Raw genomic sequence first — 7,582 nt, forward strand, 5'->3', positions numbered from 1 at the left:
CTTTAGTTACTTTAGATTACGTTATGCTACAGAGGTTTTTCACAATCTGCCTTCAGAAAATTTGAGAATACGTATAAAATCCATTATTTATTACACCACATCTTTAGTAATAAATAGAGTAGATTGCTTTTAACTCCAATTGTGACTAATTCCCAGCTGATTTCATTTTCTAGCACATCAGCAAAGTACACAGACTTCTTTGACACCAATTATTAACTTATAAACTAATTCAGAAGAAGAAACTAATGTAGTATAAAAATTACTTCAATCCTCTTTTAAGAGGAATTAAGACCTAATGAAGAATGAGCTTCAGAAACTCAGGAGTTTTGTTTCAAATTAATTTCAATTCAATATAGAATATTTTTATGCTTATCTGAAAGTGTCATTCTCCAGCCCAGCCTGTCCAAACTTACTCTCTCCCTAAAGTTACCAATCAGAAGTATAAAATAGACTCCCAAATTCTTCTTTTTTTCTTCTGAGAAATATCAATCTTTCCTTTCCAGTATCCACTTGAAACCAAAAAACCTGTTTGCTTTGTTTTCCAGGAATATAGCCTGCTATATTTCCAAATATACCACCAACTTCCAAACACCAACTTCCAAGTTTATGTACCTGGAAATACCATATAATGCATACGTATAATGATGGAGAAGGAGAAAAAGAGGGGGGAAAAAAAAAAAAAGAGAGAGAGAGAGAAATAAGAGAAAAAAGGGGAAGACCTGGGGATGTACAGGCCTGTCAGTCTCACCACTGTGCCCAGCAAGATCACGGAACAGATCCTCCTGGAAACTATGCTGAGCCACATGGAAAATAAGGAGGTGATTTGTGACACCCAACATGGCTTTAATACAGGCCTGGCAAATCTGGTGGGCTTCTATAATGGAGTTACAGGGATGGTGAATGAGGGAAAAGCAATTGAAGTCATCTGCCTGGGTTTGTGCAAAGCATTTGATGTTATCCCACACTATGCCATTGTCTCTAAAATGGAGAAAGATCAATTTGGTAGATGGACTGCTTAATAGTTACAGAATTGGAGGGATGGTTGTACTCAAACAGTTGCAATCTTTGCCTCAATATCCAAGTGGAGACCAGTGACAAGGGGCATTCCTCAAGGGTCAGTTTTGAGACTGTCACTGTTGGACATTTTCATCTGTGACATGGACAGTGGGAATTGAGCACACCCTCAGCAAGCTGACCAGAAAGCCAATCATAACCTGGGCTATATCAAAAGACATGTGACCAGCAGGCCAAGGAAGGTGATTCTGCACTTCTACTCAAATCTGGTATAACCCCACCTGGAGTTCTGTGTCCAGGCTCTGCGGTCCACAACATAAGCAGGACATGGATCTGCTGGAGCAAGTCCATGAGAGGGCTGGAGCATCTCTCCTATGAAGACAGGCTGAGAGAGTTGGGATTGTCCAGCCTGAAGAAAAGAAGGCTCTGGAGAGGCCTTAGGGCAGCCTTCCAGTACCTAAAGGAGGCCTGCAAGAAGAGCTGAAGAGAGTTTTTACAATGGCATGTAGTGACAGAACAAGGGGAATGGCTCTAAACTGAAGAAGGATAGGTTTACATCAGATATAATCAGATATAATCAGAAATTCTTCAGCGTGATTATGATGACGTACTGGAACACATTGCCCAGAGAAGTTCTGGCTGCGCATCCCTGGAAGCATTCAAGGCCAAACTGGATGGGACTTTCAGCAACCTGGTCAAGTGGAAGGGTGTCACTGACATGACAGGGTGATTTGAACTAGATTATCTTTAAAGTCTCTTCCAACCCAAACCATTCTGTGGTAACTTCACTTATCAATTCCATGACCTTCACAGTACTGCTCAGTCCTAGATTGATCCAGACTGATAATACATTACAGCTGCCTAACTGAACATTACAGAGGCCAAAAACTTAAATGACTTCAAAGCAATGTAGGAGGAAATGTCTACTAGAGGCCATTAAACAATCTACACACAACCTCCACAACAGTTACCACCACAAGTCAGAAGCCTATGCTAAGAGAGGGACTGCTTAACCTATCCTCAACTCCCTAGACTCCATCACAGAGAATGACTAAACAGACTTTTGTTCTTAGGTTACTCCTCACACCCAGATATCCCTCTACATTTATCAAAACACACATCTCTCCAGGACATATAAACAGCTTCATCCTTACTCAGCAAACCTTCCAAATCTTATACTTCAAGAAATGTTCACAAGAAAAAACACTCATTACACCTTCACTTCTCAGAAGCAGGACCTGAATTCAAACCTTGCACAGCCACAACATACTGTATTACTTACAGTCTTGAAGGCCCAAAATCATTTCAAAAATAATGCAATAGGATGGTGAGAATTTTTTTTATAGAAAACATTCTGTCAATTGACCTGCCTCACTAGTACATATTCTGCCAGCATAACACAAGACCTGCAGGCACAAGTGAGACCACTTTTACTCCCATGATCTGGAGTGTCATCAGTGTAATGCTGTCAATACCAAGTCATAAACCCATTCACAACCGTGTATGAACAAAAAGAAGTTATTTCAAAGAAGGCTGCTTGTGACCTAAACTGACCGGTTAAAGTTGCTTCAATCACCTACAATCACAACATACAAAACCATTTAAGCACAATTTTTCTGATATCAACCAGTTATGACTGCAAAATTCCCTACACTGTTATTCCAAACAAATCCAAATGTAGAATATACATCTGGACATCCACTCTCTCTGAGCAAATTACTTACTGTTTGCATTTCTAAGTACCAGCATTTATATGCACCAGTGACGAGACAGAAATAATGAAGTTGTATCTAGACTGTTAGCAACGCTTGATAGATTATCTGTCTAGCCCTATGTTCCATGTTTTAAGTGCAATTTTAAAATTTAAAAATCAGTATTACAGTACTTTATAATATCAGAAGGCAGAACTTTAATTTAACTTTATAATTCTAGACACATAATTCTAGACACATAGCTTTCCCTTGAATATGAAGTGATGTATCACACATTCCAAGCTTTGTATTCTATAATCATAGAGCTTTTTGTTACTGTTAAAGCCACAATTTAGGTTCTGAGGCAGGAAAATGCAGTAGTACAAGGAATACATTAGAAGCAGTTTTTAAAATTAGGCTAAGAAAAATCATTGCAGCTGGAATTTAAGTAGAGAAAATTATAGAAAAGTATTCAGAAAACATTTATTACAGAAGCCTAAGCAACATACATGTTTTAATAATATATATATTAAAATATATGTTTTTTAAATTAACTAGCCATCCTTAGTTTTGATGGGCACTTATTTATAATTTAAAAAATATTCCGAGCAAAAAGCCTATTAAGTCTTTCTTGTGTGTGTCTTATTTGCTTCTTTAGCATTCTACTGCATCTCAGAGTAACAGCAATCAAACCCTGTACAAGGCTGGCAGAAAAATTTGACTGTATTAAGTTACCAGAAATATCATTACATCTGTCAATAAGAGAGGAGAACTATTGTTTTTTCCCCTTTTTCCCCATGCTACAGAGGTAAACAGCTGCTCTTTTTTCTGTCAGTCAAGCTTCTAGGTTTACCTAACTCCCACTAACTCAGCGGATGACCTTTCATGACAGCCAAAACACATTTTCATCTAACCAAAATACTTACTTTTGTGTAATATGTAATACTTAATTGCTTCAAATGTAAACACTAAAACAAAACCCACAGAAAAATTGGTCACTTTGCATGTAATTCCCCACCATTCTTGACAAGGATGATAAAGCAGTAAATTATGTCAGCTTTAGCTGTATCAAGACTCACAAACTGCACCCTCATTGTCTTAAGCTCTGATTTAGTCAATATAGAAGATTCTAAAAATATTTGTCCAAATAATACATATCTCTGAGAGGCAGATTCAAGCATTTGAAAGTGGTGTTAATTTGCCTTTAGTGCTGAAATATAGGAAATGCCCCTCATTGTTCTGCTTCATTGGCATAATTTTATTTATAACCCTAGTGAAAATGTTCATGAATATTTGTGTCACTCATGGTATACCTGTACACGTTTCATGGGGAAACATACCTGTATTGGGTAATTTTGCCACATATAGGAAATATTTTTTACTCCTTTAAATTCTTAATAGCAACACACATTATGCCACAAAGAAATTACTGTCCAAAGCCCATTGACAAAATGCAAGATGTACACATATTACAAATATTTCATATTTGTGTTCTCTTCACAAATAAGAAGTGTCTAACAACTTTGTTCTAATTAATTCCCAATCTGGTGTATGGGAAGTGGGTACAGGGGTACCATTTCACTGCAGAAAAATTAGAATTGCTCATACTGAATGGGCATGAAAACAATCTGGACTAGACAACAAAGGCAACAAAGCCTGTTATGGACCTGACATTTCTAAATTAGACTGTAGTGAACAAAAGCTTTTGTTAATAAAACTACAGCCAACAGTATTATTGTGTACCTTCCAGAAAAAAAAATAAAATGGGAGTAAGCTTGTGCACAGACTAAGCTGTCCTATTGGTACCTTGAGTAGGTCAAGAAGGAGAAGTACAGACAGGGAGTGTGAGAACTTTGAGATCTTTAATACTTCCACTGCCTCTGCTTGTGATGTACAACATCTATTTCCTGGATAAACAGAGAAGTTAGGTCCCCAGAGCCTGAATCCAGTACCTTTCATAAGCCCTAACTTCATTTTTACAAACGATAAAAGAAAATGTAATTTGCTTTCCAGCTTTACCAGTAATCCATATGTGTTCATATTGCAGACTGCAAAAGCATCTGTGAGATCAATAATAAACATCCTACTCATCGTTTACTCTTCTGCTTTATTTAAAGAGAACATTCCCCAGCATACCTGCCACTTTCCAGTTGGAATGATGGAATCCAGATAATAGAAATAGAAAAATACATTGCAAACAGCAAAATATATGCTCTCTAGCAACAGGCAGGAGACCTCCCAAAATCAAGCAGCCTAATTTCTACATTTCTGAATTAAAAAAACCCAAAGAATACAATAGAGTACCAACAAATCTCAGATATGAGGGAATATCAGATCACATCTGCCAGTGTGTTTCTCCTCAAAACTCTTCCTAATCAAGAGCCTCACATACTCAGGCTCTTTCCTCCCAGCTACAGGTTATTTAATCAATCCAACTCAGCAGTGCAGTTTGATTTTTCCTGCTAACTGCCTGTCTCCACTGAGTCAGTAAGGCCCACTCAGAGAAACATGGAACAGGTAGAAGAGACCATTGGAGGTCATCCAGTCCAACCAGTCCATTCAAGCAGGGTCCCCTCGAGCACATTACTCAGGACTGTGTCCAGATGGCTTTTGAATATCTCCAGGGAAGGAGAATCCTGAATATCTCCATGAAGGAGAATCCACAGCCTCTCTGGGCAATCTGTTCCAGTGCTCAGCCATGCACACAGAAAAGAACTTATTGCTCACATTCAGGTGGAACTTCCTGTGTAATCACTCCACTTACATCTGAACCAGTAAAGTTTATTTCAGCTGACATATCTAGAGAATTTATTTACACAAAACTAGAAAATCCCAGCTGATCACACGCAAGCTTGAATATATTTACTTGAGTTACTGGAGAAGTTACTTCTGTCACGGAGATGGTGAAAGCACCATCCATTGTTGTTGCAAAAAAAGCACAATTTTTTGCTAAATGTGAAATCCCTCAATCAGGTGAACAAAACTTGAACCAAGAAGCACTGAAACTTCACAGGGTGGCTGCAAGTATTTTTCTCAATAATCACTAATCCCATTTTTCAGAAACAGCTAGTTGCTAAAAGGTTTTAGGAGGTTCAATTTTTAGTTTTTTTATTTATTTTTAAGTAACCATTGCACATTTTCTTTTTGGTGTTTGTCACTTAATAAATACCCTTAAAAATAAGCTGTTAAATGTTGGAGCACATGTTGCTACTATCTGTAATACACACTGATTTACTACACTAATATTGGATAAGGTAAAAAAACTTTTAAAATATTGTAAACATAAAAGCTTGAATTTCCTAAATATACATCTCTTGTCCTACAGTGATTATGTATAATGTTAAATACCTCTGCACATAATTACAGAAAACACAGCACTGCCATTTTATAGACAGATATGAATAATAACTGGATTTTATGTATTTTCAAGCTACATCTAATTTGCACATTTTGCCCAAAATGCCTTTAGCTACCTTTTTTCTAAGTTTTTACCTGATTCCTTTGGCCATTATGCTCTATGCATTCTGCTGTTATTGCTCTCATTTACCTTTTCACTTGTCATTATTAAATACTTTTATTATTTCCTTCGTGCAGCCTCGTCACAAGAATACCTCTCTCTAAACTCTAAACGCATTTTTCTCTTTTTTAGGGAATGAAAGCAACAGCTTTGGGTGGGTGATTCATTGCTCACATCAGAACAGCAGAGCATCAACCAAACCTCGGAAAAAAAAACTTTTTCAGTACTCCAAGCAATCTTGATGTCACGGTGGTGTGAAATACTATCGCCGGCTCCAGGAGGCTTTTCCAAAGTATTGCGGCAGAACCAGTCTGTTCTCCCAGGTGACAGAACCACACCTCCCAGGTGTGCTGCGAAGCTACAGCAGCGCCCGACCGCAGCACACCTGGGAGGCGAGGTGACACCGCCACACGTGTCCCTGTCACTCCTCCTGGCAGCTGCAGGGAGCCCGGGCAGGCAAGGAGCTCCGCAGCCCCTCCCGGAGCTCCTGCCACGCCGGGCTCCTTCCTGCCTGCGGCGGGGCCTGGCACAGCGGGGTATCGCCCTGCCAGCAGGACCAGCGGTGCCCCGGGGTGCAGCGGGAAGGAGGTGATTCCCCCTCTGCTCCCTGCTGAGGCCACAGCTGCAGCGCTGTGCCCAGCTCCGGGCTACTCGGCACAGGAGGGACCAGCTCTGCTGGAAAGGGTCCGGGGGAGGGACGCAAAGATGATTTGAGGTCTGGAGCATCTCTTATGAAGAGAGACTGAGGGAGCTGGGCCTCTTTAGTCTGGAGAAGACTGAGGGGATCTCATGAATGCATGTACGTATCTCACAGGCAGGTGCCAAGAGGATTTTTGAGACTGGCATCTCAGCGGCGCCCGGAGAGAGGAGCAATGGCCATAAACTGAAACACAAGAAGTTCCACCTCAACACGAGGAAGAACTTCTTTGCATTGGGGGTGGCAGAGCACTGGAACAGGCTGCCCAGCGAGGTTGCGGAGTCTCCTTCTCTGGAGACATTCCAAACCCTCCCGGACTTGTTCCCGTGTCACCAGCTCTAAGTCACCCTGCCTTGTCAAGGACTGGATCTCCAGAGGTCCCTTCCAACCCTAACGATTCTGTGATCTCCCCGGTGTGCCCCAGAGACACGTGGGGAAGCCCCTCGGCATTCTGGATCCGGGAGCGGGACCCGGCAGCGCCGCCTCGGGCCCAACCCCGCCCCTAAGGAGCGGTGGGCGGCCCCTAACGCGCGCGAGCCGGAGGGCGCCGTCCCCGCCCGCCTCAGGCCGGGTAGCGGAACGCCGAGCGAGCGAGCGAGCGGCGCTGTGTCGATGCGCTCGCTGCTCGCGCCGACCCCTGGCGCCTCCCGGCCGCCACTTCCG

Source organism: Onychostruthus taczanowskii, unplaced genomic scaffold (genome assembly GCF_017590055.1).
Source record: "Onychostruthus taczanowskii isolate IOZ18803 unplaced genomic scaffold, ASM1759005v1 scaffold40, whole genome shotgun sequence".
Taxonomy (NCBI): domain Eukaryota; kingdom Metazoa; phylum Chordata; class Aves; order Passeriformes; family Passeridae; genus Onychostruthus; species Onychostruthus taczanowskii.